Raw genomic sequence first — 15,980 nt, forward strand, 5'->3', positions numbered from 1 at the left:
AGTACCCACACTCAACATGTTGCCGCTTCATGCTTCAACATGCATACAAACATACATACATATCCAGTCTCGGCGGTGTCTTGTTGCTCGCAGGCTGCCTGCCTGTTGGCTGCTGTTTGTTGCCTTCGTATGCATGTTTGCATTTCTTATTCATTTGTTAATGAAGTGGCAAGCTTGCAATGATGATAATGGCAACAACAAAAACAAAAACAACAACAACAAAAATAAGAGCAAGAATAACAGCACAAGTCAACAGCAATGGAAATGCAGCAGAAAACAGTCACCAGGGGCAGCAAATAGCACAATGTGCATGAAGCATATTCCAAATGGCAATTTTTCATAATTTTTTTTCTTTTTTGCTTTCACATTTTTTATGATTGGTTTGCTAAATGCTATGCTTTCTTAGTTCTGTTTTTGAATTCTGTCATATTTTTGTTTGTTTATTTTTAAATATTTTTTGGTCCCTTTGTGCGACCGCTTTGCTCTGGGGAGCGTTGTAGCACAATTTGGGGACTTTGGTTTTCTAAAATATTTGGCAGGCATTTAAATGCAATAAAAATTCTGTTTAGCAAGTTCAGTCTAATAAATTGTTGCTATAAAAAATTAATTGAAGTACATACATACATATGCTCCAGTTAGCAAATAAATATTAGCAAGCCATAAAATACAATCAAATCAAAGTTGTGAAATAGTGGATGCTTTGTGGAAGTTGAGTATGTACTTAATTAATTTAAATAAATAAAAATGCCAAATAATTTTCAATAAAATACAAATTAGTTTAACTTATGCATGCTCGCTGACACAAGTGGTCGAAGTATTTTACGAATGTGAGTACATTTAAAAGGTTAAACGGCTTTCGAAGATTAAAAAAGTTTGTTTCTCGAAATAATTATTTTCACTAATGATTTTTTGCACAGCGGATTGCACTCGAAAAATGGGAAGACAAGCTATACATGTCCGTGGCTTGTACTGTTTTTGATCACAATAACGAAAAGATGATTTTGGACTTGTAACGGGTGATTTTTTTGAGGTTAGGATTTTCATGCATTAGTATTTGACAGATCACGTGGGATTTCAGACATGGTGTCAAAGAGAAAGATGCTCAGTATGCTTTGAAATTTCATCATGAATAGACTTACTAACGAGCAACGCTTGCAAATCATTGAATTTTATTACCAAAATCAGTGTTCGGTTCGAAATGTGTTTCGCGCTTTACGTCCGACAAATTTTGTTCAGCGATGAGGCTCATTTCTGGTTGAATGGCTTCGTAAATAAGCAAAATTGCCGCATTTGGAGTGAAGAGCAACCAGAAGCCGTTCAAGAACTGCCCATGCATCCCGAAAAAATGCACTGTTTGGTGTGGTTTGTACGCTGGTGGAATCATTGGACCGTATTTTTTCAAAGATGCTGTTGGACGCAACGTTACGGTGAATGGCGATCGCTACCGTTCGATGCTAACAAACTTTTTGTTGCCAAAAATGGAAGAACTGAACTTGGTTGACATGTGGTTTCAACAAGATGGCGCTACATGCCACACAGCTCGCGATTCTATGGCCATTTTGAGGGAAAACTTCGGAGAACAATTCATCTCAAGAAATGGACCGGTAAGTTGGCCACCAAGATCATGCGATTTGACGCCTTTAGACTATTTTTTGTGGGGCTACGTCAAGTCTAAAGTCTACAGAAATAAGCCAGCAACTATTCCAGCTTTGGAAGACAACATTTCCGAAGAAATTCGGGCTATTCCGGCCGAAATGCTCGAAAAAGTTGCCCAAAATTGGACTTTCCGAATGGACCACCTAAGACGCAGCCGCGGTCAACATTTAAATGAAATTATCTTCAAAAAGTAAATGTCATGGACCAATCTAACGTTTCAAATAAAGAACCGATGAGATTTTGCAAATTTTATGCGTTTTTTTTAAAAAAAAAGTTATCAAGCTCTTAAAAAATCACCCGTTACATACAGTTGCCGAGCTCAACGATTCAATTTTATAGTAAAAAAAATCGAAATATTAAAAAACAAAATCGAAATATATATTTTTTGGATAATATTAAAGGATTTGAAAACAAAAACTAAGAGTATATTTGTTTAATTTTCTATGGTCTTGGAAGGCGACAGCAGGAAAATTCTAAGAATTTGATTTTCCTGGATATTTTTAGGCCACCCTTATGTGCATACATCCACTACTTTAAAGGCTACCCACTGCTTATCGAAGGATGAACGGTACTCGGTGCTTTTAGGGTTATTATTTTATAAAAGCTGAAATCAACGATTAAAATGCCAAACAACACCACAAGCGAGACAATCCGAGGTCATATTTACATACATATATATTTTTCTAATATTAAAGTAATTTTATCTATTTTTTTACAAATATTTTAGTAGATTTTAGAAAAAAATCATCATCATAAATAAAATATGCTACCACCGTGACCTATAAATTTCGAAGTAATAATCACTTGACATGTGGCGAATGCAAATGTGATGAAAATATTAACTCAAATAAAATATGTATGTATGTATGTACATACAAAGATACATACGTACATATGTATGTATGTAATAAATTATCAATATAAATTGCAATATTGCGTACATATATTTGAGCACATTTAAATATTAACAAAGTTATAATTTATTTACTTTGATCCATTTGCAAATTTTTGTATAGTTGTATCAGCATAAAAAACCACAGAATTGTATGAGTAACTGACTGTATTGGATTACTTCGCAAATAAACTAGGCTTGTGGCGGTCTTTTGTTGCAACTAAATACAATAACTATTGAAAATATCCATTGACAACGTTAGGGTTGCCAGAAGTGGGGCAAAAATATTGGAAAATATTTGGAGGACTTCCTTAGATTCGAAAAATTTTAAATTAAAGATTGAAAAAAGTTCCTTGAGTAAATTTTTGGCAATCCGAGTCAAGTTTGGAGACTCTCGAGGCACTCGATGGCTTTCACAAAATTTCAGTGAATACCTCTAATAATAGCGCGAAATAATTCTAAAGAAGGTACAACAAATCTACAAGGACGACGGAAACGCGTTTCCAAATACATCACAGCACCCAAAATAATATTACCAAAAGGAAATTATCTCACCACCAAAAGCAATAAAATATAATTTTTCGCCTCTTTTAAATTTTATCTACATAACTGATAGCTGGCAACTCTACTCTACAGCCACCACGACCGCAGGTAATTATTTCGAAGCATTCAAAGCATTGCAAATTGAAATTGAGCCTTATCACCACTACGCAGCTGTTAATTGTTAGGCTTCAACGCACACTAGCACATGTACTTATTTATTATTTATTTATATATATATTGGTGAATTAATAAATAATTACTAATGAATTAATTGAAAACAAAAATGGCATACAACTAATGAAATTTTATAACTTTGGGCATGTCGTTAGCATTTTGTTGCCATTACAGCTGTTGCGCTTCCTTTTTTTCGTTTCATAAAAATTATCAAATTTTCCACCGAAAATTCAGGCTAAATGCATATTTTTGTAATGAAAGTTTGTTCACCCATAAACGCACTAATGTATTTAAATGTTACATTGCATACTTCTGACATTTTCGCCAATTAAGATTGGCATTTTTGTGGATTTAAATTGTGTTTCTTTATAAGTATCATGTATGTGTGCGAGTGTTTGTTTTTGAAATATTTATATAAGTAGGTTTTCAGACTGTTGGATGTTAAGTTCAGTTTCCATGATGTCGGACGTGACATTCGTATGACTTTAAGAGTTAAATAAATCATATGAAAACACTAATAAATAAAAAAATTACCGTTGAGTGGCTTTTATACCGTCTTTTAGTTGACAAAAAAAAAATTAGGTGCGCTTGGAACACAGGTGTCAGGTAAATCGATGAAGGGGAGGTCATAACGGACGTGACAAAAACAGCAGTGGTTACAGAGTACATGTAAAAATAAGCAAAACTCTGCGAATCATTTGAGGTTTTCCTTTCTTAAATATTCTTTTAAAAGAGTCAAATCACGGACCATTACAACCAATTCATATTTAAACAGAAGCAATTCATTGTTAGTTTTATTTTGAATTAAAATGTGATAACGGACGTGACATATCGGACTTGACAGCTTTTTCCCCATACAATATTTTTTGTTACCAATACATATCTATGTATTTTAATTTTTTATTTTAATTTTTTTTTCAGTTTTTCACTACCCCGTATTTAAAGTTATAAAACCGTTTAAAGCCATTGACTTGCATTTTCGGCTTATATTTTCGTGGAGACACCCATATTGAAGATATGATTTTTGAAATTTAAAATTATTGTGTTTGAAAGTGTTTGCGTTTTCATTAAAAAGTGAATTCATAACTCCAAAAATAAAGGCCAATTTAAAAAGAAATTAAATTAATTTTTTTTCTTTTTAAATTTCATTAATATAATAGGTGAAAATTTACACAAATATAAATTTTTTTTTCATTCAAATTTTTTAATACAAAACCAAAGTAAAATCACAAAAAGGTATATTAACGATTTTTTCTTAAATTTGTGTTTTAATATTTTTAGTTTAACTTTGCTTAATTTTTTATTTAATTTAATTTTTGTATATTACTTGATATAATACTTTATTTTACCTTTATTTTATTTTATATTTTTGTTTTATTTTATTTCATATACAGTTAGTGTCAGTGAAAATCGTACAGTAAATGTTGTAATTTTTTTTAAAGTGTTTTCTTTTATTTAAATTTCATAAATTTTTAATAAAAATATAGTACACACTACCACAAATTCCACATAAAAAGTTACAAACTTTGTAAAAAATTAAAAAAAAAAACAATGGTAAAATTTTTATCAAAATTTCTACATTTTAGCAGAATTTTTTGAAACGTTTTGGGTATGCAGCTTTATAGTCCATTTAATTTTACTATATAATAAAGTGCTAGTTTTAAGCGGCAACAAAATACCGTTGATTTTGGATTTTTTTTTTCTGTTTCATATTAAATAACATGCGACCATTCGAGATATGTAGGAAAATGCGCCTACCGATTTTTTTTTTTTAAATTTTGTTAATTTTTCATGAAAGTTTTTTGATTTTTTTTTGTAATTTTTGTACAAATATAAGTTTTGTTAGAGAATGAGCTATTATGTCATTATGAGCATTATTTCCAAAAAAAAAAATTGGGGGAAAAATACAGTAAGATTTTCGCTAACACACACTGTACGTTACTTTAGGGTTTTGTTTGTTTTGCATAATTTTTTTTAAAATATGTAATTAAATTTTTTTCCTTAAAACCTCTTTTTCCATTTTCAATGAAAGAATTGACACACATTCGTCATAAACATGACAAAGTACCGCCAAAACAACAACTTTCTCAACACTTTCGAATTCATAGCGTGACATCTATTGCCCAAAAGCAATTCATCAAGCTGTCAGCTGCAGCCACCAAAGTCTACAAATGTCCCATAACAATTGGGAGCAGTGCGTACGTAAGAAGCTTAGAGGGAATGCGCGCAAGTGAAATTAATGAATTTTAAATTTTCTCTATTTGGGTTCTTACGAGACGCCGAGACATTGGAGCCGACCAAATAAGGTCGGACTGATCAATAGACAATGCGCTAAATAAGGAAATAGCTGCATAAAATTAAGGCGTCTGAGACCTGTTTTGTGTGTGTGACAACGATGCCCAAGAGCCCCAAGCCAATACATACTTCCGAAAGCCAGTTACAAAAAGCATCGCTGCCTATAAGCTGTAAATTAAGTTTACATTAGAATATCTAAGCGAAATATCTGCAAAAGACACGACAGGCACGTACATACGTAGCTGTGAATTAAGCAATAGTTCAAGCGTGCGCAAGCACTCACTCGCTCGGTGTTGTTGCTGTTGCTGATTAGCATACGATAGTGGCACGCCTGAAAGTGGCGCATGCGCGGAAGAAACTGGTCTGCCTGGTCTGACACAGGTTAGAATGTGAATGAAGCTGGCATAGCTACTCCTACATACATATGTATGTGCATATATTCATACTCGCATGTACATATGTCTGTGTTGTTTTTCGAGACAAATAATCACAAAAATGTAAAAAATAGAGAATAAAAGCGAACTGACCTAAATTCAAAAACCTAAGCATTCAAAAATCAAATGAAGAGTAAATAGAAACAAAAAAAAACAGGCTGTTAAAGCACCAGCGTAGAATGCGCAAAATTGGCGTGACAGCATTAAAAACAAAATAAAAAAAAATAAAAAAAAAAATAAAAAAAAATAAAAAATAAAAATAAAAATAACTAGAACACACAGCTCATGATTGTATTTGCAATTAAGTGCTGGTAATGAATAAATATTGCGGGAATCTGTAAAGAAAAAATTAGGCGCCCGAAGGCACGCAAAGCTTGCGCAAATAACCACGAGCGTATGTATATGCAAAAGTGGCGCAGAATATCATGGTGGATAGTATAGTAGAACGCAAGTACTATACTACTCTAGCACCGCAATAGAAAATATTTAAAAATTATGCCAAAGTTAAAAAACACAACAAAAAATTTTAAAATGAAATATAAAAAATTATGTGCAAAAAAAGAAAAATTTCTACCTTTTCAAGTGTTAAATTAAGCATGAAAAAGCTTTTAACTTTTGTATTCAAATCTCGTGTAGAATTCCTAAAGGCGCTTTAAAACGGTCATATGCATTATTTACCTATTTTTTTTGCCGACTCAATTGTTATTCCACTCTCTGCTACAAGTGGCACAAAGCAATGTTGAAGACTCCTAATAAAAGTACCGTACGATTTGGTAAAATGACAGGCCAATGGGTTAGCGATGTAAATGATTGAGGAGTTGATAAGAGCATAAAGTATATGAGAGTAAAGAAGAGCAAAAGAGCAGAAGAAAAATATATATAATTAGTAGCGCGATCAGTAGTGAAGATCAGTCAACAAATTCGCCTAATGCAAATTTGATTTTGATTGCTGAAAGGTAGGCAATAAATCAATTTATGAGCAATGAACAGATGCGAGATCGGTGGCACGATCAGTAGTGAGCTTAGCAACGGGATCAGTAGCAAGCTAAATAAAGGCGACGGTGGTGCGATCAGTAGTGTAATTTGTCACAGTAATTTTTGTATTTTTACCATCAATTTAACATATTTAAGTGAACGATGAAGCTAGATGAAGAAGTATGCACAAAATTATTTACAAAATTTCTTAAACATCGGTTACTAATTAACCTATTTATTTATTTATTTGACGTTATTCTCGAAGGCGTGCCAAACGATCATTAAAGAACAGAAGGAGTTCCGAAGAACTGAAACTACATAGCACGATCGTCATAGAGACATATTTGTGAGAATGCAGAGAAAATTTTGCCCAAAGATAAACTCCGAATAAAATTAAAAAAGAAGGCACTAAAATATTAGGTAGTACTTCAGTTATCCACAATATGGACATCAGACTCAACGGCTAGATTTCCCATCGACTGTGTTCTAGCCCTATCTTAAATTACTAAACACAGCCGATCAGCTTTTCGATCTCTTCTGTGAGAGAATAGGTGGAGGGCGCTAGTTAACGGGTAAGGGCAGAAATAAGCTTGAATGAAATAGAAGCGGTAGCACTAGAATGACGCTCAAACTTATTTATTATTTCTTCTTTTATTTATTTATCACTCCTTGACTATCATTTAGAGCTGATTTTAAGTAAGCCCGCAAAGTAAGCGATACGAAAATATCGGGCGTGAAATCAAGCGTTAATTGACCAATTTTTTAACTAAAAGTTATTGCTCCTGAAAGTATGCAATCTTTTATGTTTAAGCAAGTGTAATTCGCATACAGCGTATATTATAAGGCGGCCTGGGCGACGCCGATTGCGCAATACCAACGGGGTAACGTCGCGTGTTCGTATCTACGAAGTTGAAGGCGAAAATTAAGAGAAAATAAATCACTGTCTCTTAATGAATCGCTTAAAATTCAATACGCTGAATTTAACTTTATTTTCGCTTTCAACTTCGGGTATACGAACACGCGACGCTACCACGAGAGTATCGATTGTATTGTTTATTTTCGCAAAACTTTTATTGATACTTTATTTTAAATTTTCGAAATTGCCAACATCTCAATCGAGATCTTCGTCACAGCTGAACCATGGACCCCATATGGTTTGAGACATACTAGGAAATTTTTAATGGTAATACTTTGCGTTGCTCTGTTGAACTGGCTAAGATCACCCACTGGGAAGTTTGAAGTGATATTCATACATAGAAAAAAACTACAAATACTTGTGCTAGCCTAAAAAACTAATGATCATTGGTCATCCAAGCACATGCACCTTTCTCTCGATTCTTTTTAAACTACAACGATTTCGCATACTCGTGCCACTAACAACTAGAAAAAAGAACAAATTAGACTATGTGTAAGAATCTTAGTTCGTATATTTGCTTGCAGAAAGACATAGAGCAAGGAAGTACTATAGAATTAGGTAGAGAACGAGAACCAGTTCAGATCAATGATCTTTAACTTAGCGAGTAGGCAAAAACAAAAATAAAATAAAATATTATAAACAGCAAACAGTTAACTTGCCGGCTACGGCTGTGACTGCGCACACGCACCACGACAAACGGTCTCAAGCCAGTAAACGCGTTTTGTATTTCCAGGCAAGATCACTTGAGTTTGTGAGCTTGCCTGTGCGATCAGCAGTGGCCATAGCTTGTTAAGCGCGTGAGTGAGTGTGCCAGTGCTGGTGGAACGTGTTCGGCCCACATTACGGCACAGTTCTCGATGCTTTTTTGATCTAACGTAGATTTGTGAGCTGATCTACAACTGATCCGCAAGTGATCTTGCTAGCGCATATACATAGAGGCGAACTTACACAGACGTGGGTATGCGCTTCTTAGCGGTTTTTCTTGCAGTGCGATTGTGATTTGCGCGCGCCGCAACCGTTATTATCGACAGGAAGCGTTAACTACTTTCGAATTTATTTTTCTATTTTTCTCATTCGACTGTACAGCTGCAATACATTTGCAAAGTTCAAATTCTAAGCGCGCCTAGCGGTACAACGACATCATCACTTCATTTGGGTTTATTGCCACTTAACAGTTTTGTAATTTGCATGAGAAGGCCATAAATTGAAAATTCCAAAGCAAATTGAGTGATAAGAATATCCATGCTTACATACATATGTCTTAGAAGACTGTTGAGCGCAGTTCAGCGCTGACTTCAAAGCATTTGTCACTTGAGCGCAACAAACAGCCACATTTAATGGCGTGCAAGTAACGTTCAGCGAATCGCAAATAAAGGAAGAAAAGTAACACAAATGAATATAAAATTTAAATTCTGCGAATTATGCCTCCAGCTGCAACCTCTTTTAATTGCACACTTTTTCGCCTAGTAAGACTTAAGTCAGTTGATGCTGCCTGAGCCGCATCTTTCATGCACGATCACCGCCATATTGGCAATATGATCCATGGCATGTCAGTTTTGACACGATCAGTCAGCGGCGCGATCATGGAGACAGCAGGCAGACGCGAAAGGGAGCAAGAGCGGCGGATAGGCAATGTGGCCTGTCTCTAAGTGAATCGTTTCTGGCTCCTGCTGGCTTTGGGGCTGTTGCAATTTAGCAAGATTGGCTCCGGCGGCGGCTGTGTTTGATTTTTCTCTTTATGCTTTTCTTTTATTACTAAGTCTCTGCATGCCATTCAATACACGATGGCGGCGATCGTGCAACATGCAACCACTTGAATACAATGCAAGCAAGATGAGTAAAAAATACAAAGTAATAAAATGAAATAAATGAAGAAATGTGATACATCAGCATGTCTGAAGGAGATGTATGAGGTTCGCTGATCATACTAGAGAGATCGCTGAACGCAAAAGGAACTTTAGAAGGCGAAAGATGATGGAATCGAAAGCAGTAGAAGGAAACTTGTGATCGCAAGCGCAGAGGGTGCTTCAAATTGAAAAATTTGCAAGAATATAGACAAGAAATGGTTGAGATTTTAGGGTGATCTCCAAACTGCAAGAGCATTCTAGTGAGGCACTTGATCGCCTTTTGGCTCATAAACCGCAGCAGAGAAGTTGCTTTTCACATAAAATACGCTTCAGTGGTTGGTGATGACGAACTGGAAACGATTACCGCGCCTGAGTTGGAATGAGGATCACCAAAAATAAGAGATCTTCAATGACATATAGCAAATTCATTTTAATTTAGAGCTTTCGGAGATTCGCTAAACTTAAGACCCTACCTCGATCTGTAGCCAGACCCGGCATTTGTTCTTATGTGAGGATCAACCCCTGATCCCCTAGATTATAGATGTTGTGCTGATTAGAAGCTGGTGCTTTCAATATATATTTCAAATGATCTAAGCAAATTGCTTTGTTATATTAAAGGTCAGCAGCCAGCTACAAAATTTGAATGAATTGATCGCCTGATGTCGATCTACTGAGTAGTCATCTTCAGAGCGGTCAAAAGAAGCGCTTTATGATGTTTTGAAGCCTAGGCAATTGAAGCTTCAACTTTCCTAGATTAATTGCAGCATTCGTCCTAAGAAGAAGTCATTTCAGTAAACATTTACTTTGGGCTCGATCACATAAGAGATCTTAAGATCGTTATCTAATGGCGAGATAAAGTCCTCCAGGTGATCTTGCGGTATTTTTTAACTATAATTTCGGTCTTAAAGTAACAGAAAAATAAAAAATAATACCGAGATAAAGTCCCTAAAAAGGTCATATATGAAAAAGTGTAAAAAGGCATCTCATTGAAGTTTTACCTCGAGTTCGAAACAAATGGTAAGGGGATATTATATTTTGAGAATTCTCGAAGGACAAGGTCAAATATCAGAAGCTCGAATTGCAAGTTTGATGCTTTAAGTCACAAGAAAAGCAAGAACTAATGGTGAATGATGATAATCTTGCGGACTTTTCTCAGAGAAATTCGAAAAAATATTCCCTAAACGGGAGTTAAATCCTATAATATCAATTGCCGATCGCCGGGGTGATCTTGCAGCAATAATTTATAGAAAAAATATATTAACAAACTTTAAGAGCGAATACGTTCTTCGAAATGATGAAATGAGTAAGAATTGTGGTAAGTAAGAACTAGTAGTAAGAAGTGTTCCTGGCGGTGATCGAGGGGTAATTTCGAAAATTTCAATCAACCTGCTTCTCAAAAAACTTTACCCCTCGCTTAAATTTTTAGCAAGTGCTTACTGACAGTCAAACTGATCACGCATAAGTTGCTGCCAAGACTTAAACCATCACCCATCAATGAGAAGGAAGGCAATCATCTCATCAGCCAAAGATGGCTGTAATTATTGCCTCAAAGAAGAGAAAAAAATACAAATAATGAAACAATAAAGTGGTGAACGTACCCTACTCAGGCTTCTTATAGCAATTTGCGATAGCTACTGTAGTACATTGCGCTCGTAATTTGCTGACATGTTCGCACGCAAGGATCATTTTGATTGCTTTTGATCATTGCAGCAGACAATGCAACGCGAAGAAGCAGATCTACTCGCTGTGCATTTTATAAGCAGGTCATGCGCCTGCGAAACGGCAGGAACGAGCATTCGCGCTCGTTATTCACACTATAATTTGCGGGCTTGTAAAATTTTGTTTGCACAGCTGCACGATCAGCGCAGTACCATAATTCTTGGCAATTAAGTGAGCACCGTTTGCGATGGGGGGAAAAAGTGAGCAGCAAAATTAAAAAAGGCGTACGAAGACTGGTGGGCCTTTGAAATTTCGATATTTGTTTTGTTTTCCCGACATGATCTCGCCATAGAGGCTGCATGATCATCGTGCGCACTAGCTGCAAGCAAGTAATATTTGTTTTCTGCTTAAAAATTTTTTGTATTTCATATTTTCCCCTCATAAATTTCTTTGTTTACACAGCCTATGTGGTGTTGAGTTTTTCGTTCGGCAAAAAGTTGCACGATCATCTCGTTGAAAATTAAAAGTTGTTTTCAGCTGTTTTTTTAATATTTTTTTTTGGAATTTCAACATTTTCAACTCACGCCGCCCGTGTAAGATATCTTCTTTTGATTACTTTTTTTTATATTTCTGCGCTGCTTTTGGCTGTAAAGCTTTGTGCCAAGTCGAATTTGATGCGATCAGCGATCGGTGATCAGCGTACAAAGCTGACTCAATTGGACACAACTTGTTGAATGTTATTCTTCTTTGTAAACGTTTTTTCATGTTTTTTAATTTGATGTTGGCATTTCCTTCGTTGCGGTTTAAACTGAATTAACAATATTTTTAGCTGCTGATTTTTTTGAATCACCAATTGATTGGTTGGCCGTTGAACTCAGATCATTAGTGGTAGTGGGTCCCTTGGAGGATTTTTTATTAATTACAGATTCAAGTAATTTTAATTTGTGTAAAATGAGGATTGTAAATTTAAGATTTTTGCTAATTAAATGCGGCTATGCCAAATTTATTCCTTTTATGGTAGGGTTGGCAATTAAATTTTTGTATTATTGCATTAAATTTTAAAATGAAAATCCATTACGAAAAAGGAATAACCAGTTTTTAAAGGATGTTAAATTGCTATCAATGCAAATTTGGTAGAATTAATTACACTAAATAACAAAAAAAAAATTAATGGCCTTATAAAAATTTAATGAGGTAACAAAATTTCGAAATTGTATCTAGATAGCAAATAATGTCTGGAATGTTTTAATTTTTACACTTTTTCGAAATTTCTTAACCATTACTGGTTAAAAATTCCTCAGTAAAATTTTTGCACACACTGAGAAAATTAAAAACTCAAATTTTTTTCGGTTAAAGTTGTTCGCTTAAAACTGCGATTTAACGTTTTTTTTAATGAATTTGTGAAGATTTTTAAAGTTTTTATTTTGAGAAAAAATTAAAAGTGAAAATATAACTTTAGTTTTTAATTACATTTCGTGGGCCAAGTAACTTTTTGAAAGCAAAAAACTTATAATAATAAACCTTGGAATTTGGAATTGTATTTTATTTAACTAGAGAGATAAAGGATATTACAGAATTTTATATGGCGGGCGTTGAGCGCGCTTCTAACCACTCCGGACAACATCTAAATTAGAAAACGTTTTTTCTACAGGGGTCGCCTTCGGGGTATACTTTGCTTTAAAAAAGCTTCACATAAAAGTCCAAAGGATGTTCGGAGGCGGCGTAAAACTGTAGGTCCCTCTCCTTTGTGTGACAACATCCAGGCGCACACCACAAACGGAAGGAAATATATCCACTAAAAATTTAGCCGGTAAGGTAAAGGAATTTTCTACAATTAAATTATTTAAAATTGTTTAGTTTTTAGCTGAAAGTTTTTAAATTTTTTTTATATAAAAAAATCTTCAAAACGGGGAGCACTGTCAATGGGTTTCTGATAACTTGATTAAAAGTATTAAATCAATTATTTATTAATTTTACAGTTATTTAATTTTCGTAATCCTTTTTTCATTTTAACGAAATCGGAATATTTGATTTTTCTGAATTTTAGTTTCTTTTGGTTTAAGGTTGGAAGTATAGTAATGGCTAATATTTTTTTTTTTCGATGCGGAGATTTTGTGCAGGGAGTTTCGAAGTTTCAAATTTTGAAAATTTCTATATTTTATACAAGATTTGGTACTAAATCCAGTAAAGAGGAAGCTCTTTTCAAATAAAAAACAAACAAAAAAATTAATAATTCTAACTCAAAAAATTGCAAATTCTGGAAAATGTAGACCGTTTAACATTGTGTAAAAATAATAGGCGTATTCTTTTAATTTTATAACATTTATCGGCATTTTACCTCGTTATATCAATACCCCTAATGAAATTTTATTGAATCTTACGCAGACTTTTGTTACATTTTTTCTTCAGTTGCCTTATTTCAATTATTCAATGATCTAATATGAAACTCAAATCGGATATTCACGTGGGCAATTGATTTTGTAAACAAAAATTTTAATTTCATATGCCTTTTCTTAAAATTTAAGACCTATTACTCGATTTGTGTTTTCCACCTAGTTGTGTTACGAAATTAAATAATAACATAAAATTTTTAATTATAAAATGTATTTTGTAATAAAAAATTCCGTTATTGTTAAGAGGTTTAAGGATTTGAAGTAATGTTTTTTTGAAATATTACATATTTTCTTAAGAGTAATTTAATATGAAAAATTAGTCAATTCTATAATTAAGAATAAATTTGGTTTTCATTTTGAAAAAATTTTTTTATTAAAAAAAATTCTCATTCAACTTTTAAAATCTTAATTTGAATTTGGACCAAATTATTTTTTTAAATTCTTGAGTGCAAATTTATGAAATTTTAACATTTATGTCTCTCAATTTTTAATATCTATATAAGAATTCAGCAAAATTTAATTATTTTCTTTCGACTCTGAAATGTATGCCTTCCTGCAACATCAAAATTCCCTTTATACATTATGCAAATATATGTATGCCTGTGTTTTGCCACAAGTGCATTACTCCATTTAATTACACAATTTATTATGTCAATGTCATTTGGTAAATAAAAGCAATAACAAATACCAATATCGCCGCCACTAAATCGACAACGAATAACCGCAACAAAAGGCGGCTGGAGCAGCACAAATTCGCGATTAAAATTTACAACTTCCGCTGCACGCTTTTGTTGTTGTTTCACTGGCTGTTTTTTTTTCGAAAATATGTGTGGAATTATTAAAAATAACAGAATCATTGACCAAGCAACAAATATGCAAATTTAATAAAAGTTAAACCAAATTTGCTAAACGTGGAAATATTTTTTGTTTTGGCGAGTTCAACGGGTTTTTTCGAAGCTGAAAGCAAAAGAAAGGAAGAGTGACATTTGCGAGAGCAGATAAGCAGCTAACGGAGCTGCAGCTGCAGCTGATAACGGTGCGCCGCTGCGGAGGCAAATGACCGCGCTGCGAAAATTAATTATTGTTGTTGTTGTGTGCTCCAATTTCGGCGCGCTCCGTTCCATAAGTTCCTGTATCATCGCCGCACGTCGACGGAAGAAAAAATCTGCTGCTGCTATTTGCCGTTGCGTGTGTTGTTGCTGCTGCGGATGCCATTTGACAGAAAATGTGAAGTAAAAAAAAAAAAAACTGTAAACATCAACAACAACTAAATGCAATTTGCATTTTTTCCACAATTTCGAATTGCATTGCCAGCGCATATTTTTCAATGCTCGCGGCGAGCTAACGAAATGACGAAAAATATGTGAGCGGAGAAAATAAGTAAATAAATGAGTAAAAGCAACAGCTCGCAAACGGAAAAAAATGTATATGAGAAATTGCTAAAAAAAAAATGAGGAAGAAGGCGGCAGGTCAACTGTTCAAGCGCGGGGCAACAGCAGAGTGCAGCGCGGAGCAGCGTGGCGGTCCGTAGGCCAAGTGAAAATCTAATATAAATGCAACATTGCATAAATGCTTTTTTCACGCGCACACACAAACACGTATGTACATATGTACGTGTGCAAACGTATTCAGCCGAATGCAAATATCGCATTTACATAAATATGGGCGACTATGTACCTATGCATAAGTGTGAGTAGCCAAGTGTGTGTGAGCACATCCGCTTACTCGGCCATTGCAATTGTTTGCTTTTCTCACATACATACTATGTATGTATTTTTTCAACTATTTATTTATTTATTTTTGAACTTCAAAAAAATTTAATTTTCGAGTTTTATCCTTTTTCATCAAAAAAACAAAAATTTTTTAAAGATTATATTATGTGAAATAAAATTTAATACTGAAATTTCTCGCATATTTTATTAAATGACAACAACAACAAGTACTCGGTCCATATGTCCGCATAGAATTTTAATGAAGAATATTTGAGTGGCTTTCGCAAATGCCATGGCTAGTAGTCGGCACTGCAGCGCGCTGGGCTAAATGCAAAAATATGCAATTTAAATAATTTTCATTGAAATTTTTGAGATTATGCGCATAACAGTGTGAATAATTAATGCATTAAAATTATACCTCAAAATATGATGAAAATAATATGTAATTGAAAGTGGTTTTGGTTTTCAGAAAAATTCTGCTGCC

The sequence above is a fragment of the Rhagoletis pomonella genome, unplaced genomic scaffold, assembly GCF_013731165.1.
Source record: "Rhagoletis pomonella isolate Grant_MI unplaced genomic scaffold, Rhpom_1.0 Rhpom_scaffold_00013, whole genome shotgun sequence".
Lineage (NCBI taxonomy): Eukaryota > Metazoa > Arthropoda > Insecta > Diptera > Tephritidae > Rhagoletis > Rhagoletis pomonella.